This window comes from Canis aureus, chromosome 11 (genome assembly GCF_053574225.1).
Source record: "Canis aureus isolate CA01 chromosome 11, VMU_Caureus_v.1.0, whole genome shotgun sequence".
Lineage (NCBI taxonomy): Eukaryota > Metazoa > Chordata > Mammalia > Carnivora > Canidae > Canis > Canis aureus.
The window spans coordinates 49,284,428-49,307,299 of record NC_135621.1 but is presented as its reverse complement, the minus strand read 5'-3'; the positions used below and the strand labels follow the sequence as shown (position 1 = coordinate 49,307,299).

Here is a 22,872-nt window from a genome sequence, read left to right as displayed (position 1 = left end):
GTCTCTCTTGGGCTCTAACCCATCACTCATGCCCTGGCCACATCCAGCTTCTGGGAGCCCTAGAATGGGGCTCATTCCTACCACCACTCCCACACCTACCTCACTCTTTTTCCTTTGCTTGGCTAAATCCTAGTCATTACAAGGAACCCAGTTTATTTTTTTTTAAGATTTTATTTATTTATTCATGACAGACACACACAGAGAGAGAGGCAGAGAGAGGCAGAGGGAGGAGCAGGCTCCATGCGGGGAGCCTGACGTGGGACTGGATCCCGGGTCTCCAGGATCACACCCTGGGCTGAAGGTGGCGCTAAACCGCTGGGCCACCGGGGCTGCCCAAAAGAACCCAGTTTATTTTATTTTATTTATTTTAAGATTTATTTATTTATTTATTCATGAGAGAGAGAGAGAGAGAGAGAGAGAGGCAGAGACACAGGCAGAGGGAGAAGCAGGCTCCATGCCAGGAGCCGGACGTGGGACTCGATCCTGGGACTCCAGGATCGCGCCCTGGGCCAAAGGCAGGCGCTAAACCGCTGAGCCACCCAGGGATCCCCAAGAACCCAGTATAAATGCCACTTTCTCCAGGAAGATTTCCTATTATTTTAGGCACATACTTTTGCTTCCATAGCCCTTGACATATGTATGCCAATAGCTGACTTGTCTGTGTGTTTCTCCAAGCACATTTCACATTCTCCTTCAGAGCAAGGACTATGTCTTATTCATCTTTATACACTGAGCAACTGATACAGTAACCAGCACTAGTAAATAATCAGTGTTTCTTGGATGAATTATGGTTCTCTGGCTTGCAATGTTCCAATTCCCATCCCTGGCTGGTTCAGTCTTAGTTGGATACTTCCCTCCCTTCCAGATGTGGACCTTTCTGCACCAGCCTCAAGCCCGTTGTATCTTTATTCTCACTGAAACTCTGAGCTCTGATTTCCATGGCTCAACCATGATGAAAAAGCTTCTTGTCCACTCCATTACGCTCCTACCTAATGGATGTTAGGATGAAGAAATGACACCTAACCGAATGAGGCCCTAGCCAGTTCCCCTCCTGAGCTGAGTTTCAGATCATGATTCCAGCTGACATTGGGCAGCTGTTAGATGAGAGTTTCTTGCCTGCCCTCCCAACCCCCACAATGTGCTCCCAGCCCTTCCTCATCCCCTGGGGAGTAACTTCTCTCTCTCTCTCTCTCTCTCTTTTTTTTTTTTTTTTTTTTTTGGGCCACAGCAGTGTTTAGCGGGAACAGGCAGCCATGCCTTGTTTGCGCTGTGATCTAACACCAGCTGACAGGTGGGTTTCGGGGTGTCTCTGGGGCCGTGGCCTGTTTAGTGGATTTACCACTCTAAACTCAATTACAGGAGACTTTCACGCTCCATGGGCAATTCCAGTCCCTTTTTTGATAAAAACTCTGGTGAGTAAATAAGTCATGATGGTGATAGGGGCCTGCCATTTAATATTCATTGAAGTACACATGTTTGGAAATTGGAAGCAGAGTTTAATCCATTTTCATATTTATATCAACATGCAGCTTTAAAAAAGGATCCCTCCTTTTCTCCACCAATCTTGTCAATTCCTCCTCTGGAAAGATAAAGGTAAACTGAATATAAACTTTATTTTTTTAAAAAAATTAGAAATATGTGAAGTTGTAATAATTAAAGTTGTGGGCTTCAGATCTGTTCATTTTCAACTCACAACTAATTCTTGCATTTCATTTGAACTCCTAAGAGAAGTAGGTAACAGATAAGCCAAAGTCATTGCTGCTGCTGGTGGCTAGATTCTTGGATTTGACTTTCCTATGGGAACTCAGTAAAAAGCAGAGGTTGGGAATATGGTGACCTCAGCCCCAAGGTTGTAAAATTTAGGGGAAGGTTTCATAGCCATTCCAAGTAATTAAAATAAAGGCAGAGGAAATCTTTAAAAAAAAAAAAAGTAAAATAAAAACAAGGGTTCACAAAATAAGAAGTGTGTGTGTTACAGGACTGTTCATTGAGGGAGACCCGAAACCCAGGGATAAAGAGTTAACAGAGGGAAGGGGGTGGGGCATTTAGTGGTCCCCTCACTCTACCTTTTTTTTTTTTTTTTTTTAAATGTGGATGAATGTTTAAGTATGGCGCTATGGTCAAAGGCATCTCTTTTAATAATGCAACACACAGCTTCCTGAGGGGACAGCAGTTGATTTGGAAACTGAATATGGTGCACTCTAAATTCTCCTCCCCAAGGAAGGCTGGCTAACTGATAAGTGCCACGAGCTAGCATGGGGACTCATTCTGTCAAATCAACTTGCTGGAAAGGCCCCATGCGGAATCTTCTTCAGTCTCCAGGAGCTAATGTGAGCAGACACTTGTGACATTAGACAGTGCAGCAGGCCTGGCATGAAGGAAAAGTTCACCATCCGCCAACAAGGTGGTCTTTAGATGACAAGGATAAAGAAATCAGTGCAAATTTGTTAATGTAACAACTTGGAAAAGTATGCTTTAAAAAAAAAAAAGGTACTCTATGGGGAGAGAGGATCAAAAGGAAGAAAGGCAACAACAGTACTTGGAAGCTTTCTTTGCGCTTTCTATACCTTTTGATGAACATGGCCTTCTCTCCTGGTCCTTTTTCTATCCTGGGGATACTCTGGTTAAGTGAGTGAGTCCCACTGCACAAATCATTGCTCCATCTAAAACCAACAACCGAATAAAATAAAAGTAAGGAAAGGAAAAGCAATGAAAAGAAAAGAACAGGAAATGCTTGTGACTTTGCCTTACTGGGGTAAATAACATGTCTCCTCTTTCAGATGGGTGATTACCTGTCTTCAAGTGAGAATTCTCATCTGTCTGATCTTGGTGCATTGTCCTGGAGGAAAACTGAAGTGATTGGTATCTGGGAAGAGACACGGAGATAAGATGTTACCTCTTGTCTGACACAAAATGTAAGTAGGTGTTTATAACTCGATCAGGTATTTTAAGAATAAATAGTACTACAGGGGAAAAAACGTAGTTATTAATATCAGACAAATTTGTTGAGCGGCTGATTCAAAGAGGTGGTACTACCATGTTTTTTTCCCCTTGGTGGGGTCAATTTAATAAAAAAGGCAATTTACTATAGCATCCTTACTCCATATTTAAATTGGAAAAAAAAAGACATAGCTTTGAATATGGTGAGCTGAATCAGCCCTTTGATGGTAGCTGGGAGAGCGTGGGCTCTAGAGAGACATACCCTGAGTTCAGGTCCTAAAGCAGTAATATAAAACATGGTAATTGGTTACCATACAGACCTTAAAGTCTCAAAACACTCCCTTTTATTTATTATAGTCACAGAGAGAGAGGCGCAGAGACACAGACAGAGGGAGAAGCAGGCTCCATGCACCGGGAGCCCGACGTGGGATTCGATCCCAGGTTTCCAGGATCGCGCCCTGGGCCAAAGGCAGGCGCCAAACCGCTGCGCCACCCAAAATAGTATTTTGTTAGGTGGGATTGCAGGAGGCCTAATAGTGTATGGTTAAAACCTGGACATGGGGGATGACTGACGAGGATCAGTGGTTAAGCATCTGCCTTCAGCTCTGGTCCTGATCCTGGGGTCCTGAGGTCGAGTCCAGCGTCAAGCTCCCCATTAGGAGCCTCCCTCTGCCTATGTCTCTGTCTTTCTCTGTGTGTCTCTCATGAATGAATAAGTAAAATCTTTAAAAAAGAACAAACGAAAACAAAAACCACACACAAGCTGGGCAGATCCAAGTTTAAATCTGTCAGGCAAGTTATTTCCTATCTCTAAGTGGTCAGTGTCCACAGCTGTGACATGGGGTTGGCGGGGATATTTACCTCCTAGGCTTGCTATATCAATTAATTGAGGTAATGCCTGGCTCTGTCAGCTATTGTTGATGTATATATCCTAACAGCAGGGCTAATAATTTGCCAACAGATAAGGAATTGGTCATTTTGTGCTCAACTGCTCTACTCATTCAGAGGCCTTGGGGCTTCTAGGTTGCAATAGAAAAAGTGCTGGAATAGGAATTGACATCCGTGGGTTTTAGAGCACCCTTTCTGCTTAATTGAGGAGTTAGCTGATGAGCATATAGGACACTATTTACCAAGATTAGCATACCTCTGTGCCCAGTTTTCCCATCTGTGAAAAATCAAAGCAGCAGTATACCTTTCTTGTTTGTTTCAGGGTTACTGTAAGACCCAGAGATGCTCAAGTATATATGATTTTCTTTTCTTTTTTTTTTACATATGATTTTTTAAAAGACTTTATTTATTCACGAGAGACACACAGAGAGAGGCAGAGACACGGGCAGAGGGAGAAGCAGACTCCCTATAAGGAGCCTGATGTGGGACTCGATCCTAGGACCCCAGGATCAAGACCTGAACCGAAGGCAGACACTCAACCACTGAGCCACTCAGGAGTCCCTACATATGATTTTCTTAAACTGGAAAGACCTATCACTGCTTCAGACATAATTCATTGAAAGCTTACTAGGTCTTACATCTAAGGCCTCATTTTAATCTTCTCTACGAGGTGGGTTTTATTATACCGATTTTAGGTATGAGGAAATGGAGGCTCAGGGAGGCTAGATACTGTTGATTCCTCCCAAGTTCTCACAGCTAATAAACTGTTGAGTCCAGAATCAATTCCAGATTTACCTAACTCCTAAGGTCCTAGAACCACTATATTTTAAAATACCATTAAAATACATTGTAAGTTCAAAGTTAGCATTGGCCACATACACTTTCTCTGTTGGTTTCTACAGACATCTTTTTGATATTGTAAAAATTCCTAACTTGGACAGCAGCCACTAGTTAAATGAATGAAGACGAAGCATTGGGTAGAAAACAGAAATAATCAATGCAGGATCCAGCCTCTTAACTGGATAATGATTTACAGATACTGGCTGGATGGTTAACTTTCCCTGGGACCTATGTATGTTTGCTGTGATTATTATCATGACTAGCATATGTTTGAGGGCACCCTCTCAGAGAAAGTCATAAGCTGTGTTAACTGATCTCCACCTCCTGAGAGCTCCTGGATGGCAAACTGATGTGCACGGCAAGTGGCTTCACAGACTGAAGTAGAGCAAGGTCTGTCAGAGAGGGAAAATCCATATTAATGATATGCTATAAAACACTTTTTGTTAGTTATATATATTCCTTTACTTTCATTTCCCAAGAATAGCTCAGCTGTCAAAGCATTTCCAAGATTTCCATAGATTCGGCAAATACTGTACGATCGAATTATTGCTCTGAGAGAAGTTGCAATTAAAACACATTAATCATTGTAACAAAGGATCCTTATTGAGGCTGACAAAGATGGTGAAATCTGATGAATAATTAGTCTGGTTAATCTTTTAAAAGTGAATTAAACTGCTAACAAGTTAAATCACTGTGATTTTCAAAATAAGCCTCCAGGGTGAGCAGAGAATGGGAATATTATCTTCATTTTTAAAAGATATTTTCTTCCTCCTTCTTTATCTCTCAGCCTGTACTAAAGGCCCTGGATTACAACAGTGTGGGCCTGAGAAGCAGCTGAGGAGAATAAAGCTGGTCAAGGCTGGAGGGCATGTTCCTCACTTCACCACTCCCCCACCCCCAGTGATTTCCTGATACATCTAAAATGAACAGTAGATAGAAGAACCATGGATGACCTTTAAATCTGATCCAGAACTAATATGGCACCTGCTCACCAGCCATTCTCAATGACCTGAAGTGGATCCATCACACGGTTCTGACTTCATCCCCACTGTAAGCCAACCAACCATGACAATGGAGTTGTTCTATAATTTTCTCTTTTGCCCTTCTCTCCAGTCAGCTGGCATATTCTTCCAGACAACACCTCTTCTCTTTGCATTTCAATTACTCTGGAAGGTTTGCCATGCTTTGAAATAAACCAAGATGAGCAGATAGAGACCAATAAGTCAATGGACAGAATGGGACAATAATCATTTGGGCTAAAGTCTTTTTTTATTTTATTTTATTTATTTATTCATGTGAGACACACGGGTGGGGGGTGGGGAGAGGCAGAGAGAGAGGCAGAGGGAGAAGCAGGCTCCATGCAGGGAGCCTGATGTGGGACTTGATCCAGTGACTCAAGGATCACACCCTGGGCCGAAGGCAGGCACTCAACCATTGAGCCACCCAGGTGTCCCTGGGCTAAAGTCTTGACTTTGGCTGAACCTCCACAATTCTGGGGAGTTTTAGTGGGTGCTATGATGTGTTATCCAGATCCCGTTCAGGAAGGAAGGACTTGCTCTGCCAGCAGCTGGGAAAGCTGCTAAATTTCGCCTTCAGCTGTTAGCCTTGAAAACTGCCCCTCCTCAACAAAGTCACACTTCCTTCCAGGGGTAGCTGGCATGCAATTACTGATCAATGCCAGAGTACAAAGACCAGTCCAATCTGGGACACGTGGGGGGGGGGCATCCTGGTGCCAGAGTTCCCTGTGTGGTTGGCAAACACCTTTATTGGGATAGTATCACCACCCAATTTCTCTCTTACCCACTCCTCATTTCTTCTCCTCTCATAGGTTATCACACCCAAGAGCACTCTCTAATAAATCAACTGGCTGCTAAACCCCACCTTGGAATCTGCTTCCTGGTGGCCCCAACCTATGACACCTGTGAGGTAGAGGTCTCTGATGCCTAGTGATCCCATAAAAGCAGGAGGGGAAATGGATCAGTGAAGCTCCCAACTTAGCTGGAGGAACTGCTGCTGCTTCCTGGCTTCCTATCGCTCCTATGGCAAGTGTTTTCCTGCCAACAGATGCCACACGAGATACCAAGGATCTCCTAAGGAAAAGAGGGATGACTGCTATCGCAGATGAAAGGTTCATAGCTTTAGAAACTAGCTGGATCTTACGCAAATTCTTTATTTTAGCCTAGCTACTTTTCTGTGATTGTTTCCTATTTGCAAAATGGGAAGATGCAACTGGGCTCATAAGCTTATTGGTTAAGTGAGATGATAAATGTCAGTTGTCCTCCCTGAAGTCCCCTCCAAGGATTTCATCCTCTTCTATATCCTCCATCTACCTCAGCCTGTTTTCCAGATTCCAGGAAAATCACTGCTTTTCTCTTTTTCTGCCTGATTTCATCTACCTGGGGTGCGGGTGCCTGGGGATTCCATTTTAGGCTAAGGGTGTTTTGGAGGGTGCTCCACCAGCCATCTTCTGCCCATCTAGCTTCTCTCTAGATGGCTGTCTCATCAGTTACATGTCTATCTATACATGTTAGTTCCAGTGGGGGGCCAGGGACACCACACAGTAACTCCCTGGCAACTGATGACCTTTCCTACTTGGAAGATACAGGGGACAAGTCAACAATGCTGAAGTGTGATTATTTTCAGTTTAAATCTGGGCTCTGTTCTTGGTTTCATGTGGGGGGCCGTTTCTCCCCCAACTAAACTGTAAGTTCTCTGAAGGCAGGCCGCATATCATCTCTTGTAACCCAGAGGATTTAGCTTGGAGGGAGTGTTCTTTTGGCAAATTACTTGGGGTCTTGACAAACAAACTGCTAAGAGAAAAAGCAATACCCGTATAAAAACTTGTATGTCCTGGGATATCCCCAGTTCTGGCAATTTCCAAGCCACTTTAATTACTCTTTCATCTCCTGGTGATGCCCTTGTCTCAGGTCAGTCTGAGAGAAAGCCAAATTTAAATGCTCCCGCCATGAATCAGACCCATCTCTATCTTAGACTTGAACCTAGGAAATCTCAACAAAATTGTAAAGTATCAATGAAAAGTTTGGGAAGCAAGACCTCAAGTTTGGACCTCAGAGAAAGGCGAAGGGGAACGGTGGTCACTTGGCCCAGGGGAAGAGAAGTTCTGTTCACTCTCTTGCAGTGCAAAAAGTCTAGGATGAGGAAAGTGTTCAAATATTCTTTGGCTTTCCAAAGGAACAAACAAGATTGAAACAGGAAGGACTTTACTAGGATTGAACACTGAAATCTTTACAGAGATTAAATCAAACTAGTATGTGTGTGTCTGTTTCCTACTTTATTTTCAAGATTGCTTTTTAAATATTATTTTGTTTTATAGCTGCATAACATACTTAGAAGGTTGCAAAGTCAAATCTACAGAATAATGTATATTCAGAATTCTGGTCCTCCCACTCTATCTTCTTCCTCTCCCACAGGAGATATTTTTATGTTTTTACTTTGTTTTGGCCTTTTAAAAAAATATTTTTCTTCCTTTTTACTCTTTCTCTCTGGTCATGTGTTTGTCTATTGTGCTTCTTCTCTTTTGAGTTTTCCTAATTTAGTCTTCATTTCTGAAATAAATCTTTCCCTTTATTTCAAGTTCTTTCCTGGGTCTATCATCTCATTTCCAAATTTTCCTCTTTCGAAGTTGCCATTCTTTTATCCTGTCTATATTTCCCTCGATTTAAATATTAGGATGTACTTTTCATCTGTTTCGTAAGCATGTTTTATTTACTAAGTGGTTTTATTTTATTTTTTAAGATTTTGTTTATTTATTTATGAGAGACACAGAGAGAGAGGCAGAGGGAGAAGCAGGTTCCCCGTCGGGGAGCCGATGCGGGACTCGATCCCAGGAGCCTGGGATCACAACCTGAGCCAAAGGCAGACGCTCAACCATTGAGCCACACAGGTGCCCCTACTGTGGTTTTAATTTGGGAGCACAAATGTTTCCCTGATACCCCAGCTGCAGTGACCTGCATCCTCCCTCCTCTCTATAAGCCTCTCCACCCATTGCCAGGCTTAGGAACGGATTCCCTGGATTTCACCCTTTCCTACTCCGCCGGGATCTTCCTCCACCAATTGCCGTCTTTTCTCTTTTTCTGTACTTTTAACCTCTCTCACCCTACTGGAGCTTTCCCTTCAGCATGCAAACATATTTGTATCTACCTATCTTTATTTTTAGGAAGATTTTATTTATTTATTTATTTATTTATTTATTTATTTATTTATTTATTTGAGAGAGAGAGCATGCAAGCGGGGGTGAGGGGCGCCCCTTTATTTACCTATCTTTAAAAAATATGATAAACTGCCCTGTTCCCATCTTAGAATTTAGCCACCTTCTTCTCTAATTCTTTTCTTAGCCAACGTTTTGCGAGGTCTATTGGTATTACTTCATTTCCCACTCCCTTCTCAACCCATGCTTCAACCCATACCATGTAGCCAATTTCTACTCACCTCTGCAGAAATTCTTATGGGAGTGAATGGGTGACGGGCACTGGGGGTTATTCTGTATGTTAGTAAATTGAACACCAATAAAAAATTAAAAAAAATAAAAATAAAAAAAAAAAAAAAAAAAGAAATTCTTATGGAGGTCCTCACTGACTTCCTTGTTGCTAAATCCAATGATCATTTTTCAGTTTTTATCTTATGTGATCTCTTTCTACTCTTAGACACCATTGACCACTTCCTCTTTCTTGAAGTGCTCTCTTTGGCTGGTTCTCTTTCTCTGGTTTCTCCTTCCTTAGCCAAACACAGAGATTTGCTATTCTGAGGGGTTTTGTCCTTGGCCTTTGTCTCTTCCCATTTGCCCACTCTCCTGGGTGATCTCACTCACTGCTTCAACTTCCACTACTGTTCAAATGCTAATAATTGCCTATTTACTTATTTATTCACACTCCACTTTATCTGAAAATGAACTTAAGATATCTCACTAAAATATACATTGAAAAATTAACAGAAAATCTAGGCAAAGGGTATGGAGCAAGGGAAGTAAACAAAATAGAATATAAAATTTGGCTCTGAGATTTCCTGCAGTTAGTGCAAAAAGAAAAACAGAATAATGCTTATGTTTCACTGTGTTCCTGAAATAAAAGTAAACAATTTGTTCTATAGAAGCACAAAATTTATGGTTCTGAGACATAAGCATTCCCAGTGGTCTTCATAAAGGGGACACTGCACTTTGTTATCGTGAAGCATCCTCACAATATATCAGTAAATATAACGATGTTGTTCTACAGGTAAGACTTCTGTATTTTATTTGAGAAAGGGGGGGGGCGCTCAAGCACAGGGAGGGGCAGAGGAAGAGAATCTTCAAGCAGACTCCCCTCTGAGTGCAGAGCCTGACCCCGGGTTTGATCCCACGACCCATGAGATCATGACCCAAGCTGAAGCCAAGAGTCAGCCATCCAACCGACTGAGCGACCCAGGGGCCCCTTTCTGCAGGTTGTTTAAAATATATAGTCTCTCAATATTGATGAATTAGATTTTTTAAAAAGTAAACATATGGAGGGCCAAAATGATGTATTCCAGGCACTCTGGATTATGACAACCAAGCCTCGAAAACCAAAGCTTTCAAACTTTCTTTAACAGCAGCCTTTGTTAAAAAATGAAGTCTCATGTGGTGACTTACAATCAATCTAGCTGGAACAGTTCTGGTTGAAAGGGAAAGCAAAGCCATGTTTCTTCCACCTCCTGTCCATCCCCACCCATCCTGGCTGCCTCTGAGGTTCAGCAGAACACTTTTGGAAGCCACCATCCTAACTCAGATTCATGGGTAAATTCAGAACATCGAGTCTTGAATGAAGTGCTGCAGACAACTCCCATAATTATTTACCTAAGCTGAATTTTGGATCAGCACTGACTAAGGACATAGGGAAACAGTTATTCATCAATGCAAATTAGTGCACCTGTTTTGGAAGACAATCTGGCAATATCTATAGAAAGTAGTAATAAGTAATAGTGAATTCAAGGTTATATTCCCAAACACAAGTATTTTAAGTTGCCATTTAAGTGCAGATCCATATGATGACATGATTGGCCAAGTTTAAGATAGCACCAGGATTCTCCTAGGCAGTGGTTTTCAAACTTAAGGTGGTATTAGGGTCACCTGGAGGCTTGTTAAAACATAGACTGATATAATTCAACCCCAGAATTTCTGATTTAGTGGCCCTGGGAAGAAGCCTGAGAAGCTGTATGTCTCACAAATTCCCAAGTAATCCTGTTGCTGCTAGTCTGGGGACCACACTTTGAGAATCACTGCCTGTTTGGAAATTTAAGGAAACCTAAAGTGGTCACCCCACCGATCCAGACAGAGCATCTGTTTGCAGGTATATAATACTCCTCAAAATATAATTTTGAATATAATGTGACCCAGATGTATGGAACAATCAAGGCATTCAAGTGATGTGATTTAAAATAGCAACAACAGGGGTACCTGTGTGGCTCAGTTGGTTAAGCAGCTGCCTTCGGCTCAGGTCATTATTCCAGAGTACTAGGGTCAAGCCCTGCATTAGTCTCCCTGCTCAGTGGAGAGTCTGCTTCTCCCTCTCCTTCTGCCTGCTGTGTGCATGCTCTCTTTCTCTCTCTCTCTCCCTCTTTTTCTGTCAAATAAATAAATAAATTAAAAAAAAAAAATAAAATGGCAACAGCAAATGTTAAAGTGAGAAAACTGAAAACCTTGCTTTCGGGGATCCCTGGGTGGCTCAGCAGTTTAGCGCCTGCCTTTGGCCCAGGGTGCGGTCCTGGAGTCCCAGGATCAAGTCCTGCGTCGGGCTCCCGGCATGGAGCCTGCTTCTCTCTCCTCCTGTGTCTCTGCCCCCCGCCCTCTGTCTATCATAAATAAATAAATAAACCTAAAAAAACAAAACAAAACAAAAACCTTGCTTTCTTCTTGGTCTTAGAAATATACATTAGTAAAGAAGTCTAAAGGACAGGAACACCTGGGTGGCTCAGTGGTTGAGTGTCTTAGGCTTTGGCTTAGGGCATGATCCTGGGATCCAGGATTGAGTTCCACATCTGGCTCCTTGCAGGAAGCCTGCTTCTCTCTCTGCCTGTGTCTCTCATGAATGAATAAACAAAATTAAAAAAAAAGAAAGAAAGAAAGAAAGAAAGAAAGAAAGAAAGAAAGAAAGAGAAAGAAAGAAAAAAAAGAAAGAAAGAAAGAAAGAAAGAAGCCTAAAGGACTAATTGAGTGAGATAGCCTCCTGGTAGACAAAAAAACAAAAGAAACAAATAAAACAAAAAACCTAATATCTCATTGGTTTGATATACTTTTCTTTAATTCTGAGATTTCACATTTGTATTTCTTTTTCTGTAAACTATCTTTTGATACATATCCTTTCCCCATTTTAATAAGACTGTTTTGTCTTTTTCTTAACAATTTAGCACAACTTTCTGTCTGCCATTGGGTTGCAAATATTTTTCAAATTTGTTTTAACCTTATGGTCATATTTTTATTTACATGTTTTGAAATTTGTTACCTCCAAGTATAAATATCAATCTTTTCCTTCCTATCTAATGGTTTTATATTATGAAATTTAGAAAGTTCAAAATCTTCTCTATTGCAGATTACATTTTAAAAATTTCACCTATTTTCCTCTACTACTTTTTGTGGATCCATGTTTCTATGGTTAAATCTTTAACTCATCAGAATTTTATCTTGATAGAGTGATCTAGCTTTATTCTTTTCCCCAACCACTAGCCAGGTACCCTTAAGCCACTTATTAAAATATCTAATATAAGCCTGCCCTTTCTAAAGAAAAGGAAGAGATCAGTATTTTCCAGACATCTTGATGACAAGAACCCCCTAAGGTACATATTAAAAACAAAAGTACATAGGCCCCTCCCTAAGAAATGCTAACTAATTAGGGGGCAGGAGTTTATATATTTTCAAGTACCCTCACATGACTCTTACTGTCTGGGGAGTTTGGCAAACACCAGAGTAGACTCTGATCTGGATCTAAATAGATAGGACCACGCCGTCAGAGACCGGATTTTGGACATCTCTTAAGAGGTCTGAGAATGTGCATTTCTCATAGATTCCTAGAGCAGAGGAATTAAATCTAAACCTGCCTTTTTGACCTTGTCTTCTACTAATTCTCCAAATCCCCTGTCTCTGCTTAATTTTTTCTCCCTAGAATCTATCACCATCTGACTTAGTAGTCAGTAAAGATAGGAATTTCATTTTACTCACTTCTATATTATTGTACTCTATACTATAGTATACTATCATTGAGGCTATGGGTGGTATATAGGAGATGCAAAAACAATAGTTGTTTAATGAATTAATTAAATGTTTCTCCAGTTCAGAGTTCTCTTCTGAGATCCTGACTTTGTTACCCACTGCTCAATACAGACTTTCTCTTGAACATCCCATGGGAACTTTAATGTATTTGAAATTGAGCTAATCATTTCTCCCACCTCAACCCAAACCCTGACTACTAGAGCACCCTGGCTTGGAGAATAGGTTTACTAACAACCCTCCTACTTAAGAAGTCATCCTTGAGACCCTCTCATCTATATTGTACCAACCACTAAGGCGTGCTGATCCTACTTTTCATCCTCTCTCAAATCTGTACTCACGTCTCCAGTACCTTAGTTCAACACATCGTCTCTTGCCTGAATTATTGCAAAAGGTTCTTCTAGTTTCAGCATCCTCCCCAATAAGCACAAATTTCTACAAATTGGTAATCCTCAGTTAAAATCTTTCAATAGTTCTGCATTGAGATGTAGTTTAATTGCCTTAAATTGATTAAGCCCTTCGCGACCAACCTCTGTCATCTACTTCCTCATGCCCTTCAACCCTTGATCCAACAGAATGAACCATTCCTACTCAACAGACATGCAGTGGTGAAGCAAGAGTGGAATAATAAGAACAGGTTATACTGGGTGGAGGCAGCAATGGGCTGTCTGATGCATTGCCTATAGGGAATATTTCTTCTTAAATTAGTGTTGCTTAAAAACCAATTTTTTTTGCAGGAAAAAAAAAATTGAAAAATAAAATAATTATTGAGGAAAAATTCCCTTCTACTCTTTTTGGTTCTGTGGCTGGGCCCAAGAGTTAAATTGGCATAAGATAGATTCATAGGAAAAAAGCACACACATCTTATTTAGTTTTTTTATGTGCACACAGGATATTATATATGGAAAATGAAGACCCAAAGCAGCAGTAAAAACTGAGAGCTTATATACTTTTTAAACAAAGAAATTACAAATTTGTGGAGAGGTAACAAGACAAAAGGGTTTGGGCTAGGGGCAGTAAATTGTGGGAGAGTGACTAAGAAACACATGAAGGAAACTAATGGAAAATTAGGGTTACTTTAGGTTTGTTTGTATAGATTCATTTTGGCATTGATTCCCAGTCTCCTGTGATAAAAATGTTCTTCTCTTCTTGATACAAGGAGAGGAAATTTTATGACCTGATTAAGGTAGAAAGGGGGAGGTCAGAGAGCCCTTCCTGAACCTGCTGCTCCTGAAGTGACTTCAGCACAAAATAATATGTCAAAGCAGTAAGGTATGGGGTGGCATGTTCTGAACCAGCCATTCTAAATGATGGCAGTGAGGGAAAAAAAAGGCAGCACCCAATCTCCAGAAACAGATTGAATGCAGTAGGTTCAATGTATTACAAACTGATGTGATACAACTAAGCTACATTGTTCTCTTGTTGGACATAAACATCTTGCAGAACATCCACTTCAGACATGGTCCCTGCACAACACCAAATACCATATATCTCACTCTATTGGCTGATACGCTTGACTGCTTTAGCTTTGATTTAGCCCCTTCATAGATAAGATTTATTGCGATGCCCAATCATAGAACTGCCCCATTTTCTAGTAGCACCCAATCCAGAGTAAGCCCTTATTTCCTTAGATCCTCCCCTAAATTACCCAACTAAAGCTCAAATCCAAACCAAGTAGGTTCTTTCTAATACCCTCTTACTGAGACATCCCATGGTTTCCCATGGTGTGTTTTTTCCCTCCCTGCGACAATAAACACAACTTATTCAACTGTATGTGTGTCCCTGCTTGTGTTTGGGTGAAGGGCATTGATAAAATGCAAAATCTCTTTAAGAGATCTAACTTCTAAACAACTGCTATGTCATTGTTGAGCTTTAACAAAACACATGTAGCCTTCCAATTAGACCATTTCTATCACACAGGACTTCTGCCTGGATTGTATATTCTCTTTCTCTTGCCAGGTAACCTCTTATCACTTTCAGGCCTTAGCTAAAATGATAATTCTTCTGGAAAACCAACTTTAAAGTTTCCCCATTCAGAGCCCCTCTGGACTTATACTTCTTTTTTTTTTAAGCTTTTATTTTTTAAAAATGAAGATTTTATTTATTTATTCATGAAAGACACACAGAGAGAGGCAGAGACTTAGGCAGAGGGAGAAGCAGGCTCCATGGAGGAGGCCCAATGTGGGACTCAATCCCAGGACTCTAGGATCCACGCCCTGAGCTGAAGGCAGCCACTTAAGCACTGAACCACCCAGGTGTTCCATGGACTTATGTTTCCTTGTTGATAGTGCCAGTGCTTGTTTAACTGTTTATTACCATGGCCAGCTTGTGAGCAACAAATGGATATGGCTTGTATTCCTCTTGCTGGCTCAGTAAGTGTTTGTTAAGCACATTAAACAATGAATCCCCTCACACGCCACAAAGAAAGAGGGCAAATAAGTAATTGGCCTGAGCTACAGAGTAAGTCTTTTGGTAGAATTCCCCAAGCAGGAAGTTTCTAAATAGAAAGTTTTCTGGGAGGAATTCCCACAGCAAATTTTGAGAATCAAAAGAAACAGCTTCAGTTTTACCTTCTCTCCATTCTTCCAGTCCCTGCCTCTCTCTACCCTTTAATATCACAAAAGTATCCCAGGAAAATTCAACATAAAGATAAGAAAAGTAAAAATCCACCAGAGATGTCTAAAAAAACTCAGAATATCAAGAAGAATAGAGATTGGTTGTGGGTGGGGGTGGGCCAGATGTGGGAAATGTCCTCCACCCTAAAGTAGACTTGTGAGGAGCAAGTACTTCCCTCTTTAACCTTCAACGCTGCCAGGTACAAAGTTTTCAGAATTAGGAGTGTAGTGGCAATAAATTTGGGTCTCCAAAGGCTGAGGCAAACCTGGAAGAAAGAAAATAAGACTGACCTCTGGGATGGGGGATAAAGAGTCTCCAGTTCTCTTGAGGTTCCACTGCTAGTGCAGGTCAGTAGGTAAAAGGAAGTCAAACATCCTGGCTGGGAAATGTTTTGAGTTTCCCTTGTCATTAGCATTTTAACATGAGAATTCAAAGTGATAAACACACACTCATGTTCTTGAGAGTCCTTGTAAAATGCAAAATGTGTCATGTGTTTAGGGATGACACCCAATCCACAGGATGGCTCACAGGGGACCCTGCGCAGTACAGTAGCCTTGACCATCGGAGTTGCCCCCGGCAGGTAAAATGATAGGAATATCCAGTGTTAATATGAATGTCCTGTATGGACACTTCAGCCTGCTTCTCTGGCCGAGAAACACAGTATTCCACATACAGAATTGCTATACTGATTAAAATGTATGTTTTGAGGCAGAAAAAGATTCCCTACATTATAGTGGGACTGAGAACTTACATGTCAGGCTGAAGCCTGATACAAATTAAATAAATGAGCAACAAACCTTACCAGAGAGGAGCTTATAATGGAAACACTGACGGGATATAATTATGATCTGGATTTTGATCACTACACTCTATTGAAGATACCTCCAATATACAGTAGTTATGTAAAATACCTGTACACTGTTGTCAAGTGGCATTTGAGAAAAGCATTAAGGTAAAGTTAATTTTTATGAGCCTCAAAAACCACAATGATGATTAAATGAAGAATCCAACACTGCATTCTCTTTGCTACAAAGGAATTCAAGGGAGGAGGGAGAATGGGGTGACGAGTGGCAATCCACTCAGGTCCTATCTGTTTTATCTTCACTTCTAAGCAATATTCAACCTTCATAGTTTATGTCAAAGGTCTAATTGGAGGACTGGTACACAAATGCAGCCTGACAGAATTTTCCCAAATAATTAAACTCAACAGGGATCCCTGGGTGGCGCAGCAGGGATCCCTGGGTGGCGCAGCAGTTTGGCGCCTGCCTTTGGCCCAGGGCGTGATCCTGGAGACCCAGGATCGAATCCCACGTCAGGCTCCCGTGCATGGAGCCTGCTTCTCCCTCTGCCTGTGTCTCTGCCTCTCTCTCTCTCTCTCTCTCTATCATAAATAAATAAAAATATTTAAAAAAAAAATAAAAAATAAACTCAACAATGATTATGGGCTGCCCTGTGGTACATACACCATAAGTCACAATTATTACTCTGAAAAAATTTACAATCCAGTGGAAGAGAGATAATCCAAATGCACAAAGTACCAATACGCAAAGCTATATACTGTAGGTGCTTTTGAGTGTTAAGGCTCCTTATTTAGTCAGGGGATTAGAAAAAGCCTAGGAAAACTAAGGGTTTAAAAGATGGGTAAAATCTACAGGAAGAGACAAAAGTGAGAAATGTTTGGGGCATGCCTGGCACAAGGAAACAGTCAGAACTATGGTTTGGAGGCCCATACAATCTGAATGGGCAAAGCACTAGACAAAAAGTAGAACCTTCCAATGGATGATAATCATTAATAACGGTCTGCTGGGAGAAGAGCCTGTGAATGCTATGCCAAAGACATAGAACAATAAGTCTGCATTATCCACTGACAGTTTGTTATCAGGAAGAAGTAATTACAGCAGAATTGTGTTAATGTCTCCACCAAGAGAAAAAAATTGGTAATGTCCTTCAGTGACAGAATTGTCTCCTCTTTTAAAAAAGATGTGCTGTAGATGCTTTTTATAGATTTTAAATCCCTTTACAATTCTTTTTCCATCTTTTTCCCCCCTCTCTTAGGCAAAGATTACCATTCTACACTGACTCCAGACCTGAGATGTCATCTAGGCTCAACCTCCAGCTAAGCCTCATCGAGAAGTTCACAGATGAGAATTAAGAACATGGAAAGAAAAAATCAAAATACACTCTTAGAATTAGTCCGTCCAGCCTCTGCAGTTTTTTTCTCCTTTTCTTTCTTGGGCCTCAGCAAGAGGCAAGCTGGAGACCTCAGACTAGAGATAACAGACTGGTCATAGGGTGCTCAATATAATGGGCAACTGAGTTCTATGTCAGGGAAAGTTAAGTTGAGAATGGAAAAAGTGACATTTTATTTATTTTTCTTAAAGATTTTATTTATTTATTCATGAGAGATACAGAGAGAGAGAGAGGCAGAGACACAGGGAGAAGCAGGCTCCATGCAGGGAGCCCAACATGGGACTTGATCCCAGGACTCCAGGATCACACCCTGGGCTGAAGGCGGCACTAAACTGCTGAGCCACCCGGGCTGCCCCGAAAAGTGACATTTTAAAATCTCCCTATTTTCTTCTTCTAGGGTCCTCAATCTTCATAAAATGAGTTCGTTTCAATTTTCTGAAAACTGGGTTTTTGTGTGTGTATGCATGCACATATGCACACATCTGCACACAAAGTCTCTAAGATTATGGGGCTCATCTCTCCCTGATGGGAATACAAAGAAAGGGAAACTTGGTAGAAAGATTAGTTTTTTGAAATTCACTAAAAGATTCCATTCCAGTGGTTTGCTGTGACAGATCTACTACATCAAGTCTAAACGCCTTTGCCTGGGGATGCAGCATGTGGCCATGGCACCGCTGTCCGTGGTGCTGACACATCACTGTGTGCTAGGTAAACATGGCTGTTTCTCTTAACTCTGAAATAACAATAGTCAATTAAAGTCCTTGAGAGCACTTATGCCACAATGGCCATAGTTGTTTGTATTCTTTTCCTATCTGAAGAATAACTTTAATTTTTACTATGCTTTCCTGCAGAACAAAATTATCATTTACATATTCCAATGTATGCAGAAAATTTACCTACACTGAGTTCTATTATGTATTAGTCAATTACAAAATTTCCCCCTCTGAAAGCACATAATCTATCCCTTCTTCCCCATATCTCTCTGCTTACAACTCTACCTGGCTCTGATCATAATACCAGCACACCTCTCTGTCCTACTTTCAGCAACAGCAAGAGCAATTGCCTCTTCACCCATCACGTGCCGTTGCCACTCCCCTCTATATCTTAGCTCATTATGGATGGTTCCCAGACTGTAATTCCCCTCACCTGTTATAATTTTCTTTTCTGTTCATAAAAACCATACCTAGATTTCAAGACCCAGCTCCTACCCTGCCTCCTCCATGAAACCTTCCTGATAAACCAAGTACTTTTAGTTCTTCCTCTCCAAATTCATTCAGAATTTATTATTTGGCAAATGTGGCATTTCATCTTGAACCATAGAATATCTGGAAGGGAATCTCAACTTTAATTCTGTGCTGATGTAGTACAACGGACAGGGCATGTGTTTTAGTATCAGACCATTCTCGATTTCAATTTTAGCTCCTCCATTCCCTAGCTTGAGTGAAGTACTTAGCCTTTTAGAGCCTCACTTCTCTAACTATGAGGAATCATCTTTACCCTACATAAAATTATACATGCAGTAAATTATTTGGTACCCAATAGGATCTTAATAAATAAGTTTTTGCTCTCTTCCTCTTTCCCACTGTAGCCTTCATACCACCTACCCCATGTTAAACACATGGTAAATGTATCTATACTGAAATGCATACGAAGTTTGGCTTATCTACCTAACTGTGCTATATGATCCACCAAAAACTGGCCATCTCTCATCAAGCACATTTTGGGCAGAGAGGTGTCCACAAAGCCTGAGAGTGTAACTTATAAGAGAGATCATTTGAAGAAGATGTTGAAATACTTGTCTCTTGAAATGGTTATTTTGATGGCTAATTTTATGTGTCAACTTGAGTGGGCTAAGGGGTGCTAAGATAGTTGGTAAAACACTTCTGGGTGTATCTGTGTGGGTGTTTCCCAAAGAGGTTAGCATTTCAATCAGTAGACTGAGTAAAGAAGATAGACTTCACCAATGTGGGCATCATTCAATCCACTGAGTGCTTGAATAGAACAAAAAGATAGAAGGGTGCATTTGCTCTCTACTTTAACTGGGATATCCACCTTCTCGTGCCCTTGGACATCAGAGTTCCTGGTTTTTAAGCCTTTGGACTTGAACCAGGACTTACACCATCAGCCCCCTGATTTTTGGGTCTTTGGACTGAGATTAGGATTGGCTTCCACGGTTCTCATGCTTTCAGATTTAGACTGAATTATACTATTAGTTTTCTGGGTTCTCCATCTTGCTTGACAATAGCTTGTAGGACTATCAGACCTCCATTATCCCATAAGCCAATTCCTATATTAAATCTCCACTTACATATATCTGTATACATATCTCATTGGCTCTGTTTCTCTGAAGAACCCTGACTAATACGGTCATGTTCTCAAAGTTTGATGAATGAGTACAAATACAGTGAACCCATTCACAGACATGACAACTAGCAAAGAATATCAAGTGGATGTGGAACTCTAACTCCTGAACAACCTGTGCCCCAAACTCTTTAAAATTCAAAGTATAGTGTTGGAGAAATTTCCACTCTCTACAGCATGCCAAATTTTGACATTTTCCCCACTAACATTTTTTTATTTTCTATTATCAGAAAGGGCAGAATTTCTTCTGAAAAAGAGAAGAAAAAGAAGATACGCGGAATATCGGTTTTAAGTGTTATTTTTGTTCTTGAAAAGGCTTCTCATAGACTTTAAAAGAAAGCTTTTTCCCTTCAGAGATTTATTTTGATAGAATTATCTGAGCCTTGTCAGGGAGAAGAAAATTTTGTGAGCCTACCATACCAGTAAAATGCCAAATTATATGCTGTAAGTTTTTTGTTTTATTATCTCTGGGTCCAGTCAAAGAGAGAAAAGATTTTGAATCCAGAACTATTAGCATTTGGAAACAAAAGAGTCTTCACTGCAGCCGCTCCCCCAGGGCTTGTTTCCCCATCCCTGCGGGCTCCATCACTCAGGTGGGAAGATCCTGTACCTCCTTCTACTCCACCATGCATGTCTTTCCTCCAGAGCCAAGGAGTTTACAAACAGGATCATTTTCCTCAGCAACCTCTTTCCAAAGCTTAAAGCCAGCTCCAGGACATCAGCACACATACACTCACACACATCCTAAAAAATAACATTTTACTGAGGGCATGAAGTCCTCACTGGTCCATCCCAGCCACAAAGAAGTGCCATTATGCAATGCAAAGAGCTTAAAATTTAAAGTGAGTTCACATTCACACCTGAATGTGAATCCATTCTATTACTGTCCAGCTCTGCTACTTTGGGCAAATACTTAACCTCGCTGAGCCTCAGTTTCTTCTTTTGTAAAGAGACAATAATATCTATGTTGAGGGGTCATGGTTAAAAAATTAAATATGTAAAATACCAAACACACTGGCTTGCGTGTAGTAGGAGCTCAATCAATAATATACTGTTATTATAGACTGAAACCTGGAAATACAACATCAGAGAGACAAATTTTAAGTGTTGTAGACACCACAGGAAGGCTACTGGGATGGAAAGAAGGACCAAGAGGGAGCAAGATGGTAGGGCTGGAAAACAGCAGGGGCCACATCATATAGGATCTCATGTAATCACAGTAAGGACTGTGGATTTTGTTCTAAGGGTGATGGAAAAGCCATAAAGGGTTTTGACTAGGGAATAAAATAAAATAAAAAAAAGCCATAAAGGGTTTTGACTAGGGAATAAAATCTTTTTTTTAAGATTTTATTCATTTATTCATGAGAGACACACAGAGAGAGGCAGAGACACAAGCAGAGGGAGAAGCAGGCTCCACGCAGGAAGCCTGATGTGGGACTCGATCCTGGGACTCCAGGATCACGCCCTGAGCTGAAGGCAGACGCTCAACTGCTAAGCCACCCTAAAATGATTATATTTGTTTTTAAATATGACTTTGGCTGTTGTGCAGAAAACAGGCTGCAGGAGACTATTCTAATAGTTCAGGTGAGAGCTGATGGTGGAGGGAGGTGATGATGCAGGTGGTAAAAAGTGGTCTCAAGTGTAGTATGCCTTGATGGTGGAGTTGACAGGGCTCACTGATGGATTGCATACATGGAGAGAGGAGGGGGGAAAATGTGACTTTTAGGTTTTTCCTCGAAGGAATTAGAGAATGGAACAGCCATGAATGAGATAGAGAAGACTGTGGGAGAAAAAGTTGGGATCAGAGATTTCTATTAAATTTCTTTTTTTTTAAAGTAGGCTCCAAATCTGCATTGGGCTTAAACTCATAACCCTGAGATCAAGAAGAGAACTGAGATCAAGAGTCAGATACTTAACCAACTGAGCCGCTCAAGCACCCCTTCTATTAGATTCTATCCAAGTGGGAATTAGAGACTGGACCTTGGAGGAGACAGGAATTTGGATGTCATCATCACAAAAAAGGTATATAAAGCCATGAGACTAGAGGAGATTGCTAAGGCAAAGAGAGAAGGAATCTAAGGACTAAGGCCATGTTACTACAATGTTTAGAGGTTGGAAAAAGGGAGAAATCAGGTAAGACAGACTTAGGAGGACTATTCACCTCTGGATTTGGCAACACAAAATATTGATAAAATGTGATTTTGTGTTACCACAAAAGCCTGATTCAAGAGTGAATGGAAACCAGGGTGCCTGGCTGTCTCAATCAATACAGCATCCAACTCTTGATTTTTGGGGTCATAAGTTCTGGCCCCATGTTGGGTATAGAGATCACTTAAATAAATGAAACTTAAAAAAAAAAAAAAAAGAGTGAATAGAAACTGATGAGGTTGAGAAAAGACCAGTAGAGACAATTCTATCAGGAATTTTATTATAAAGATGGAAAAAAACAGGGAGTTGCTGGAAGGAGAAGTAGATCCTGGAGGGTTTTTTAAAAGATGGTAAATATATTAGAATGCATGCTGATGGGAATCATTTAGCAGACATGGGAACTTAATGGTGCAGGAGAAAGAAGGAAGAATTTCAGGAGTGAAGTCCTTGAGAAGGCAAGAGGAGATGAGATCTGAATATAAGTGGGAGGATTGACCTTAGACACAACAGATCATAAGAGGTAAGAAGGCCAAGTTTGTGGGCACAGATGCAAGAATCTGGTAGAATAATTGTCTTGCATATTCCAGAACAGAGCCTGGGCCAGGGAACATTACTGGATCCTGTAATGGAAAGGATGTCATTCTATTATACCAAGA

The 22,872-nt window shown here is 40.9% G+C and overlaps 1 long non-coding RNA gene across 3 annotated transcripts in view; it reads right to left on the bottom strand.

Moving 5' to 3' along the window:
* Positions 1-192: 192 nt before the first annotated feature.
* Positions 193-22,872, bottom strand: part of LOC144324053 (uncharacterized) — a 36,314-nt gene continuing 13,634 nt past the window's right edge. For 2 of the 3 annotated variants that reach the window (XR_013389428.1, XR_013389427.1), the window contains exons 2-4: positions 2,793-2,866; positions 2,568-2,663; positions 193-2,409 (exon numbers count right to left, since the gene is read on the bottom strand). This is a non-coding gene — a long non-coding RNA (uncharacterized LOC144324053). Of the gene's footprint in view, positions 2,410-2,567; positions 2,664-2,792; positions 2,867-4,989; positions 5,061-22,872 lie in introns of all 3 variants that reach the window. The other variant, XR_013389429.1, reaches the window with a different exon arrangement.